Below are 12,890 nucleotides of genomic sequence, written 5' to 3'. Positions count from 1 at the left end.
GCCTAAACCCTTCTGGGTGCCTGTAGGCAGCTGTCTGTAGTGACCTTCTGTGCCATCGCTGGAGTGACAGATCTGTGTGCCCGGCGGCCTTGCTGGTGTCTGGTGTTCCAGTCACCTCTGGGTTTACGCTGGTGGCTGAGAAGTCCCAGCAATTCTGCCCCAGTGGGTGCCTTTCCCCTGCAATGGGCAAAGACAGCTGAGGATGCTGGTAGAGGGGCAGAGATCCTTGAGTGGGAGGAATTAGAGCTATGCAAATGGTAGACAGATGCTGAATTCCTCCATGTTTTGATTACTCACCAGAAGAGAATGCAGTGCTGTAGGCATAGGGACAAGGTGTGAGTAGGAAGTGTGTAGGGAAGGGGGGAGCCTCTCCCACCAAGAATATGTGCTTTGTACCCTACACTTCTCTGTTTTTCAGCTAGCCAGCAAAATGAAAAACATGTGAGGGGTGGAGCAGGAGGGCAGGGATTTATGGGTTGTTTTATAGGAGATGATATAAAACACTTTTATTTCAAGTTCTCTGTTGAGTTAATTTCCTCTCTCCTTCTCTCGCTCTTTTCTTAACCACCTGCAGGAGAGAGGCAGAGCAGGCTGGATCCAGGCCTTCCGCAGCCGCAGCATAAATCTACCTACAGAATGCCTGTGGTCAATGGCTAGCCCACCCCTTCTATTACCATGCCATCTATTCTGGCTTATGGGAAATTAAACATAGAGCCAGGTGATGTCTTTATGCTGTGGACACTTCAGTCTGTGCTGGTTCACCAGCAATTCCAACAGCTGTGCTGAAATGTGGAGTTACAATAACAGTGCACACCATTTTCTTTCTAAATAACCATCCTTCTGCAAAAGCACACAGGTTGGGAAGAGAGTGGGAAGCTGCAGAGCATTCATGAAGCTATTCCTCATTAAGTAAAATAAGCCTAGCCCCACGATAATATTACAAAGAGACAAAGACACACAAAAAGAGCAATAAATAGCCATGGATGTGGTTAAAACGCACAACACACACATACACACAATGGAGCAAAAGTAAAAGAGCTCATTTAAAGCAGAAAGAGTGCCAGTGGGACACAGTTCAGGAGGAAGCACATTCCAGGCTGGTGGCCCCAGCAGAGCAAAAGCTCCGAAGTCTTGCATGCACCACACACAACAGTGTGAGCGTAGAGTCCCATCTCACAGAGAGTCGTGGTTGTCAGCAAAATGAACACAGCTTATACAGGATCCACAGCTTAAAAGGTTGCTTGTGTAAATATTGCTAAGTGAACTTGATGTGACTGAGGAAGCACATTGCAGTGGTGATGCTGAGGTAGCCCTTCAGCATCAGGAAAAGGGGAAAGGACTGAGCTTAGGAAGATCCTTGGGTCCAGCTTTGGTCCCAAAAGAAATCCTGAGATATTTCAGGGCATTGCAGCTGATTCTGGAGTTCCTGGGGGCATGGGGGTGCGTGTGCTTTCTGGAAGGATCTGGTGATCAACAGTGTCAAATTTATAGAAAAATGCAGGGCTGATAAAGCTGTAACAATAGGACACTTAGTCCTTGTGGGGTTTACTGCTGTGTTGCAAGATCCACGTTGGCTCATTGCTCTTGTATCCAGATTGTAGCGTTACAGAGCATATTTAAATGAAAATCCACATCCATTGAATAAAAAGCAAACCCAGGAAAAAATATGTTCAGGTTGTAGGAATTATTGCTCTTGTTTCTATAAAAATTAATCCTAATCTTGGGCTATTAGGCCAAGTCTTTTTAAAGCCATGTTGGACAGAAAGGTTTACTGAGGTAAATCTGGGGGGCATGCAGAGCTTTAACGTTGTAGCTAGAGCCTCATTAATTTCAGGGGGTGTATGCACAGCCTTCCTGGCAGAATCAGGGATGAGGTAAAGGAAGTAGTCCTGGAATAACCCAATGAACCTCGTACGGTAAGGCGTGGAAAGTGCTTGGTAACAACCTTGTTACTGAATTCTGGAGAGAGGACAGCAAAAATCAAGATACAGGAAAGGCTGGAAAGGATTGTTTAAAGCTAAGCTAGCGATAATAAAAAAGCACATATGGAAGGTAATAAATCTGATGGGATGGGCAGCCATTTTGCAAAGCACTTTATGCTGATGTTAGCTAATAAAACAGCAGAGTATTTGGTAACTGAGCTCATCTCCTCTGTGCATTCTATCCTTAAATTAATTTTTTCCTCTTAAAAAAAAAAAAAAACAAAAACAAACAACCCTCTTTATTTTTAAGGGAAAGATTGAATCAAGTGATGATGTGCAAATCCAGGGTGGTGACAGGTATTGCTGAGATTAAGCATATTTCATTTCATTCTTGCAGGTATTTTGTTAGTTAAGCTGCAGAGAAGCACAAACACGAGAAACAGAGATATTCAGATCACTGTCACATTGAAAATTTTCCCCACTTGGTTTCTGCTATAATTCCAGTTGGAGGATGACAAGAGCATGCAGGTAATGCAGTCCATCACCGTGGTATTATGGTTGAAATTGGAAGCAACTCCAATTCTTCTGTGTAACAATTATATTGTTCCCTTGTATTATAGCATTGTCTTAAGATCCCAGCAAGGACCAATGTCCACTCTTGCTAAACTCTGGAGAGATTCAGCATCTGTCCAAACAGATCACACCCTGAGTAGACAACATGCAGGGAATTGTGAAGGCATGAAGTGTGAAGGTTGTATGTGGATACAAACTTTCTGCATCTTTGGGGATATTATTATTCAGTGATTCTGGGTTGTGGCCATTTTTCCTCTCTTTCACCCAAAGACAAGATTCATAGTTGGTGTATAAGACAGTGTAACTGCACTGTTGGTTTGCATTATTTAAGGGTCTGTCCTTGATACTTCAGACCAGTTTTTTGGTATCCAGGACAGACCCCTTCACTCTGTGCAGTTGTTCTTCTACAGCTGTCCCTTGCCTCTTAAGTCAGATATTTAGTTGGATTTTATTTAAGTGTAGAGTGATGGGCTTTCATAATGGTTGCTTTGTTCTTGGGATGGACAAAAGGAAGAAAATCCAAAGAGAAGGAAAGAGGGTGAAAGAAAGATGGAGCAGAAACAAGTATAAGGGTTTATGTGTACATACACACTGTAAAACAGAGGAGAGCCCTGGCTGTGTCCTCTGTGAGGTGGAGGAATCTGCCTCCACCAAATTCCACAGAGGGGTTGAGCTACAGCCTCTGAATTCAGTCTTCAGCTCTGCCAAAGTTGAAAGGCATTTGATTTTGCCATCAGTCCGTTGCTTGCAGATGTAGCTTCATGGAAGCACCTTAAGGCTTCAGAGCTTGAGAACAGAATGGACTAGCACACTGGAACCCTAATGGCTTATTATGAGCCCAGTTCTAGCAATTCAGTTTGGGTAGGGAGGGAAAAAGGTGTTGCGTGGAAGATGCAGGGTAGGGTTAGTGACTCTCACGTTTTGTTGTGCCGGAACTGGAATGTTCCTCTCAGACTGGTGTGCTGCCCTGGGAGGGTGGGAAGGCACCAAACTGGAGCCTGTACCTTTTAAGTTCCCCACCCAGCCCACTCCCCATTCACGAGATGTTTGATCCCTGAGCTCACTCCTGAACAGGGTCCAGGTAGCTCCTTAGTGCTTCAGCGGCTCGTCCTGGAGCCCTGGATCACAGACACTCCTCCCATATGTTTCCTATTAATCCTAGTCTTGCCTGCAGAGAAGCTTGGTAGGGGAATGGAGGGAAGTGGGTTCTCGGAGAGGGATGCTGCTACTCTTTTCCATTGCTCCCCTTTTCATTCTCCAGAAATGGGGATTTTTTTTCTTCCTATATTTGGCTATATAGGCTATATTTTCACTGAACTGCCAAGGGTGGAGGAACTCTGCTCACCCACTGCACTTCAGTAATGCTGGCTCTTGGGAAAAGGGTCTCATGGGCTCCTGGTATTCCTCACAGACCCCCGGGAGTTTCGTGTATCCCTTTAGAGGGAAAACTACTGAGGTGTCTCAGCATTATGTTACAGGTCATCCTTGCCCATAGCGTAAACATTAGCTACAAGTCACCAGGATGTTCTTATGTTCATAGCAGAAGCAGAGCTGGTCTTCCCACAGTCAATGGCCACCCTGTCTCTCGGTCAGCGCCGAGCCAGGCTGTACATAGGCAGTCTTTTAACAGTCTCCCAAAAACCAAGGACTCTCAGGGCTCTCGGTCACTCAGTCCGACTGATTGCACCTCCTATTCTTCTAGAGAGAAAAACTAAGACTGTAAATTCTTGGCCTCGGTGGCATACTCTTACCACAAGCTCCTAAATCCAGTTCCATGTTAGTGTGGAAAAAATAATTTTCTTTTGCCAGTTTTAATTTTACCCAGTTTCTCATTCCCTTGAATGCCCTTCTTGTTCCTGTACTGCCAGCCTGCCTGGTGTTGGGTCAGCCCTGCAGTGGTTGCATGACACAGTATTTAAAATGGTAGCTGCTTCTCGGTGTCTTGGCCCTGAAAGTGGAATTAAGCCCATTTTAGCAATGACAAGATGTTTAGTAACAGTGGCCAAGTCTTGTAACAAAGCAGGCCCTCCATCTGTAGCATCCGAGCACAGCTGACTGGGAGGCAGTACATGTTATGACAGACAACTGCTGACCTTTGGGCAAGGCAGTCTCTGCCCTGCCCTCATCTCTGCTTGCTCATTTTGTGCTGCTGTCTTTGTGCTTCAGCTTTCCACATGTAAAACAGGACGAGTCAATAATCGCTCATTGCAGAATGAGATGGAAGGAATTTAAATTATGTGTGTACACTTTGCAGCCTTTAGGACGTTCATTAAATCGCTCAAAGTACTCTCAACAACATTTGCTGACAGAATAGCCAGGTGAGGTGTCTCCTCACTATGTTTGTAAAAATACATATATGCCCTGCATACTCCTACACCCCTGGACTTTGGATACCTTTTTAGACATACATTTCTCCCAAGGCTCCCCCCAAAATATGAGCAATTACCTCAGCCGTTCTTAGGGCAGCTGAGTGCTATCAGTATCTTCATCACCACCAGAGAAATTTCTTTGATGACGCTCCTGACAGGGATGCACTTTAGAAAAGAGAACAGAGCTTCACACATGTATCAGCCTCCTGAGAGACACCCGCTTAATGCAGGCTTCTAGATTCCTTTCACCAGGTGCTTCGGCTGCTCTAAGTTCAGACCTTCAGTGTTTTCAGGAAAGAAACATAATGCCTCATGCTCTTGCTTGACTGTGGTGCTGGTTTTAATTTGAATGCCAGAAAATAGCTGAGTCGCAGGCATCTATCTGTTGTGTTGGACTATTTTACCAGTATTTCAGCTAGCTGAGGACTTGAGACAGAACCATTACACAAGTGCCAGACCCAGCTCCAGCTGTATTCAGTGGAAAAAGCGTAACTGACTTCAGTGGGAGCCGGATGGGGACCTCAAACAGTGAGTGCAGTGGTGCTGCAATGTCTTTCATCTCAAAGTTGCTGGGTGAAATCCAGAGTATGCTGGTAATGGTTGGGAAGCTGCCAGCTGCTAATGATGTGGAACAAGTTGGTGAGTCCTTGCTCCAGTTTGTAGGAAGCCACCAGACAAAACAAGTCCCAGGAATAGCCAGCTCAAGCCTTTCCTGGTTGGGTTCATGCTGTACTGGCAAGGGAGTAATTTAGGAACTTCTCCTGATGTGGCTCCTGTGGTGTCTGATCTGTGGAGGCCACAATGCTTCTGTGCGCATTTATCCTCATGAAATTCCCTAGAAATACTCAACATGCTACAAAAACAGTGTCTGGAACATAGTGCTTTCCCAGATCTGGCCCAGTCTCCTGGTGATTTGATATGCTTATAGCATAACCACAAAACTTGTCTTCCTCTTTGATTTCCCTGCCTGCAGCTGCATCTCCTGGACTGAATACCTACACTCTGCAGTGCTCTTTCTTTCAGCGCCTATAGGTGAAGTGCACTGTGTGATGGAAGAGCAGACACACTGTAGTGTGGGGTACCCTAAGAGCTCAAATTCAGTGGATGGTTGAAGCAAGAATGAGATTGACTTTCTAACAATATCCCACTGGGCATATGAAGCAGTGTGGGAGATCGGACAGTCAATATTTTTCCCAATTTCAGATAAATACTGGAAAATTACGATGGGGAAGGAGAGGCAGCCCACTGCGCACACCCATCTGTACAGCTGTTGAGGCAAGCAGATACAAGCAAACATACCTCCTCGTTCCACCTCACCGAAGAAAATTAAAGGTGATGACAGCCAGGAAGTGGGTAATACTTTTGATGTCTGGCTGAAAAAAGTGAGGGCTCAAGCAGTGCCAATGGCTTTGTTTTACTGGGCTCCAGAAAAAGTCATCGATGCCTGAGCTTTTTAGAACTGATCCCCGCTTTGAGATGTGTTTCATGAAGAGGAACAGAAGCCACAAGACAGGTTATCTTCAAGGGGGGATGATAGGCATAGAGAGGCAAACTGGAGTTGCAGTTAGAGAACACGCAAAGATCTGTTAAAGATCAAACCTTGTATGCCAACTCGTCACTGCTCTGAGGTGGCTGTGCTTCTAACATTGCTCTTAGAGTGCTCTCTGCTGGGGAATGAGAGGTAGAGGCAAGCGTGGCTGCAAATATCCTTTAGCCTAGCAGGTAGACAGCCATCACCGGCTAAGGAACGATGTGCAAATTTAGCTTACGCATTGCTCCAGTGAATGTATACAACATCCTCTGGCCCACCGTACAAATTAGGCTAAAATGTGCTCCAGGAATAAGTTTCTAGCCAATGCAGAAGCAGGCGGCCTAAATGTCTGGAGCCAGTAACCTGTTGCTGGTCTTGGCGCAGCGGTGGTCCCCAGGCAAATGGGTTTCTCGTGCAGCTTGGAGCATGTTCAGGTTGCCCAGTCAAGGCACCCACCTGGAATCACGTGTGACAGACTCCTTAATGAGCTTGGCAAGACAATTAGATTAGTGTCTTTTGCTGCTGCTACTCTGCTGCTGGCCATGGCAAATAGGGTAAACAGTAAATTTCACTGGGATAGCTGATCGCCTAGTAAAATGGAAAACCATAAGCTGTTGATCACCTAGCTATGCAAACCCATTGGATCTAGGAGCAGTTTTCCTAAGTTTGCTGGTGGGCTAGAAATAACCTCCTGCCACTGCATACCTGTCCACAAACTGTTCTGTTTGTGCACATTTGCACACCGTGAGAAGGGCTGCTTTGCCTCTGTGGAACTAAGAACTTAGCTAGCAAAGGCCCTGCTAACCTCGGATTTGGGGATGGAAGCGCACTTTTGTCACTCTAACGTGTGTCATTTTCAGAAGTTGATAATGCTGGCCTGATGGGAAAAAAAAAAAAAAAAATCCAACCCCCCACCTTTCTGTGCTCCCAGCTGGTGCTTCCACCAGAGGGCTCTGCGGACACAGCTTCACGGTCAGAAGTGCCTTTAGTGAAAGGTACGGCTTTACTCAAAATACTGATGCCAGCCAGTGTGGTGTTATGTCATGGTAGAGTCCTCCCCTTTCATTAGTACTCTTTTGAGGCAGTGCTGTCCATCAATAGCTTGTAGCTACTTTACTGACATTATATAAGCTCTCAGTAGCTTGCAACTTGTTCCTAAACATTCTTAGTGGGGAATAATTGGGATATGTGGTCTCATACCCTACAGCAAATAGAGGACTAAACAGAGAAGTGTTCATGGCTAGACAGTCTTGGTAATTGCCTATGAAACCTACATTAGCTGTTTCAATGTACTAAATTTAACTGGAATCTATGAACATTTAAGTTGCTCTGCTGGGCTGTAGATGCGACGACTGAGGAGTCAACTCTGTCAGTTCTGCTGCCCACAGTCAGACATCTCCTAAACAGCTTCCGCGTGAATTACGAGAGCTCAAGGACCGAGCTGCAGTGGCTGCTGCGTGTCTCTCTGGCAGCATCAAGGGGCATAAAGTGAGCGTAGAAGCTTCTGTAAGAGTTGAGTATTTAAAGAAGTCGTCATAGGCCCTGTAAATCTCGCACAGGGGGCAGATGGGGAGGTGCTGGGCTGCAGTCTGCCCTTACGGCCATGTTCTATTGCTGCCCATCTTTGCTTTTGTATGGGGCCGTAGGATGCAGAGCGTACGTTAGACCAAAATTATAAACAGTGTAAAGTTGGCTGACCTTCATCTGTCCTACCTCAGCCTAGCCCCCGTGGAAACAGAGAAAGGGGAAATCGGGCCCTACAGCTCTGACGTTGGAATTGTAACGTGACCTCCTCCCCGCACGCAGAACCCTGCCATGCCAGTCAGTGAACCGACTCCAAATGGCTGAGTTTAAAAACAGCACAGCTCTCGACACGTCCTTCCCCAGGCCTCCGATCACGGGCAAGAAACCCTGTCCGGAGGGTTTTCTGGGAAGCTGTTTGATGAGTGGCCGTCCCGAGCCTACGCCTCCTGCACGCCCCCCGCATGGGCTGCCACCCAAGACAAGGGCCCTGGCGCTTCCCTCCGGTCCGGCAGCTGCCCTCGCTCCTGCCGGGCCCCTTGCCTGGCAGAAAAGCCCGCTGCCCAGTTACCAGCTGACAGCTGCAAGAGATTCTTCCACGTGCAAAGCATAAGGGCAGGGAAAGAGTGAAAAAGTGGCAACAGAATAAAACAAACAGAGGGAAAGGACACCCATCCCATGTGCACATTCCGAAGGACCCTATATGCTCCAGTTAATTAAAACTGATTTTTCCCTCCTTCTTTGTGCCCAGAAGGCACAGCTTCCCTCCTCAACCACCCTTGCCATAGCAACTTCCCATCCTTTTTCATACAGCTGGCACAACTCTGGCCTGTCAGATCCTCTCAGGATCAACTTTCCCCACATCTTTGTGCCCCTAAACCAGCTGACCAACACCTTTCCTACTTGAACATCTCACCTTCTTCCTCTCCCTCCCATGTCACAGACACCCCTTCCACTGTTGTCTACAAAGGCCTATTTCTCCTTCCATTCCTCTGCCCCCTGCTTGAAGCAGATTTTCTTCTGTCACTCAGGTCAAGCTTCTTGTTTCTACACTGTGAAGGACTGCCTGGCACCTCCCCAGGCTATGCAAACCCATTGGATCTAGGAGCTGTTTTCCTAAGTTTGCTGGTGGGCTAGAAATAACCTCCTGCCACTGCATACCTCTCCACAAACTGTTGTGTCTGTGCACATTTGCGCACTGTGAGAAGGGCTGCTTTGCCTCTGTGGAACTGGGAGCGTAAGACTGGGGCTCCAGGCTGGTTTTGATGTGTGAGGGGAGCTTTTTTGTTTGGGCATGTGGGAAAACGCTTGGCCAAGCCCCACTGAACTATGTGTATACACTATTGTGCAATAGGGCCCTGTGTGTGTAAATACAGAAGGCTGGTAGTCCTACCTTTGTGCGGTTGTAGTTTAGATATGTGTGTAAATGAGAATATTTGGCCCAGTTTTCACTGTGTATATAGGTGTGTGTGCTGGTTTAGGCTGGGATAGAGTTCATTTCCTTCACAGTAGCTAGTATGGGACTGTGGTTTGGATTTGTGCTGAAAACAGTGCTGATAGCACAGGGGTGTTCTCGTTGTTGCTGAGCAGTGCTGACACAGAGCCAAGGCCTTTTCTGCCTCTCACCCCAGCAGCGAGCAGGCTGGGGGGCACAAGGAGCTGGGAGGGGACACGGCCAGGACAGCTGACCCAAGGGATATCCCAAACCATATGGCATCATGCTCAGCACAAAGCTGGGGGAAGAAGAAGGAAGGGGGGGATGTTCGGAGTGATGGCGTTTGTCTTCCCGAGTCACCGTTACGCGTGATGGAGCCCTGCTTTCCTGGAGATGGCTGAGCAGCTGCCTGCCCACGGGAAGTAGGGAATTAATTCCTTGCTTTGCTTTGCTTGCGTGCACAGCTTTTGCTTTACCTATTAAACTGTCTTTATGTCAACCCACAAGTTTTCCCACTTTTACCCTTCTGATTCTCTCCCCCATCCCACCGGGGGGGAGTAAGTGAGTGGCTGTGTGGGGCTGAGCTGCCAGCTGGGGTTAAACCACAGCAGTGTGCTCATGTGAATCTCTACCTATTTGCAGTGTGTTTGTGTGTGTACCACTGTTGTGTTGAGCTGGAAGTCTTTAGCAAGGGGGTCCTTACAGCAAATTCTGGTTGTGTTGATGTTATCACGTGCCATAGATGTGTTTTCTCAATGCTTATACCTACCTGGAAGTTTTTGTCATTGTGATAAGGTCAGTGGGTTTTTTTGGCTGGTGAGAGGCACTATAAACAAAGAGGGCCTCCAAAGATCACATGGTGGTTGAATCAATACCTCGTGCAAACAAAAGAGATATGTTAATAGAGTCATCTGCATTCTGATAAACCTGCAGTGGTTACCAGCTCTCTTCTGAGTCATCTTCTCTCCAGATTTTTTTATTCTTAGATTCATTTGCATGATCCATTGGGATTACACTTTAGAGAAAACTCTTCATTTATCTCACTATTTAACAGGTCCCGCGTCCTTGATATATTAACAACTAGCAAATCCATGGTGCTGCCTGGATCTCTGGTATATATTCTAGGTCATTACAAAGAGTTACTTTATGGAGTCTCGATGATGACTTGGGGTCCTCAGGATCCCAGGATGTATGGGGACCAGGTGGTCAGAGCTGTTACTGCCTCAGATCTTATTTGCACTTAATGCTGTATTCATTCCCTAGTTTCAGCAAACTCTGTAGACAAGGGTTCCCATCACCCTTGTCCACTAGACTGATTTTGCTTCAGTAAATCATTACTTCAGCCATCACACAAGATGATTTACAGGCAACCATTCTTTATAGCACCTTAGGAATCATCACCATCACCTCAAAAAGAAGCAGAAAGGTCTAGAAGGGCTGTTCTTTGGAGACGGAAGATCCAGGGCAGGCACACCCAAGCAGCACTGACCCCAGTGTGGACCCAGGTATTGCTTCATCTCTTGCTTTTAAGCCTTAAGCCATTTTCTTTCCCTCTGAGTAGGCTGAAGTCGAAATGCTGGGAATGTGCACACCCAAATTTCAAACGCCAGTGCCTAGCAGTGTTAGGACTGGGAAGTTTGGTTTGTGCCATAAGGCAGGAGCAAAGTTCATGTCTGGATCTGAATTTAAGCTAGGAGGCTGTTTGTTCAAGCCTGTTGTCAAGGATAATAGAAAACTTGTCTATACGGAAAATATGCAGACCTAGGGTCTTGTTGTAGGTTTTAATGTTTTCCTCAGGATTTTGACTTTAATGTTAAAAGCCAGACATTCGTAAATGTCCTGGCTGTGAAATTAACCCACAGCATATAAATTGATGGCATCTGTCCTACAGATGAGTGTAAATCACTGCACCGGGCCAAAGTTCTTCCACTGACTTTAGGGGAGTGTGAACTTTAAAAGCCTCATGTTGTGTGTCCCTTAAATACAAATCTTCTAAAGATCATTGTTGAGCCCCCTCTCAGAAATACTCAGCGGATGGATCACTTACGCGGCAGTGCAGATGTCTGAGCTTTCCCCCAGGGCAGTCAAAGGACTGGAAGAAAGCTGCAGGCTTTGAGTATGTAAACAGCAGGTTGTTTTTGTTTGTTTTGTTTTGTTGGATTAGTTAAATAACTGAGACACTTCCTCTGTTCTTAATATAAAAACAGAAGATCCACTTGCATAAACAAGAGCTTGACATTTCTGGAATCCTTGGGGACTAGGGTGGGAGAAGGGCTATTTCCATACTGCTCGCTGGGTGCCACCATTCAGACGTGCCAGAGCACAGGCTACAGCACAGCACCATTTTCATACGTTTCCGTGTGTCCATGCCGTTGGCCCGTTTGGCCCATCTGCGCTCTTCTTGCAGGGTCTCAGCTTAAATAAGCTGCCTACCCCACCCACCCTTGCAGCGTGCGGTTCAAGAACATACCCTGAAAGGCCAGCGTATCTGCAATGAGATATTGCTGCCACGGCTGACGGGATTTACGGCACTGGAGCTGTGCATGCCTGTGGCTCACGCCACAAAGGACCCAGCCTGAGCTTTGTTCTCTATGTGCCGGTTTACATCTGTACCCGAGTGCAGGTGTACGCCGAAAAATGTGGGTGCAAAGCAAATCAAGCAAACCTGAGCTTTAGCGTTGGCTCAAACACAGCATAGATACGTGCTGAGGAACCAGCTTTGTGAGCTCCGGGGAGATACAGGGGCTACACAGGACCAGGTGTACAGGTGACAGCACAGGACCAGGTGTACGAGTGCTAGCACAGGACTGTGTATGGGTGACAGCACAGGACCAGGTGTACGAGTGCTAGCACAGGACTGTGTATGGGTGACAGCACAGGACCAGGTGTACATGTGATAGCACAGGACCAGGTGTACGGGTGACAGCACAGGACCAGGTGTACGGGTCACAGCACAGGACCAGGTGTATGGGTGCTAGCACAGGACCAGGTGTATGGGTGACAACGCAGGGCTGTGTACAGGTGACAGCACAGGACCAGGTGTACGGGTGACAGCACAGGACCAGGTGTATGGGTGACAGCACAGGACTGTGTACAGGTGACAGCACAGGACCAGGTATACATGTGATAGCACAGGACTGTGTACGGGTGACAGCACAGGACCAGGTGTATGGGTGACAGCACAGGACTGTGTACAGGTGCTTGCACAGGACCAGGTGTATGGGTGACAGCACAGGACCAGGTGTATGGGTGACAGCACAGGACTGTGTACAGGTGCTAGCACAGGACCAGGTGTACATGTGATAGCACAGGACTGTGTACGGGTGACAGCACAGGACCAGGTGTATGGGTGACAGCACAGGACTGTGTACAGGTGCTTGCACAGGACCAGGTGTATGGGTGACAGCACAGGACCAGGTGTACGGGTGACAGCACAGGACCAGGTGTAGGGGTGACAGCACAGGACTGTGTACGGGTGCTTGCACAGGACCAGGTGTACGGGTGACAGCACAGGACCAGGTGTATGGGTGACAGCACAG

The sequence above is a fragment of the Pelecanus crispus genome, chromosome 15 (assembly GCF_030463565.1).
Source record: "Pelecanus crispus isolate bPelCri1 chromosome 15, bPelCri1.pri, whole genome shotgun sequence".
Taxonomy (NCBI): domain Eukaryota; kingdom Metazoa; phylum Chordata; class Aves; order Pelecaniformes; family Pelecanidae; genus Pelecanus; species Pelecanus crispus.
Note: the sequence above shows the minus strand (reverse complement) of the source record.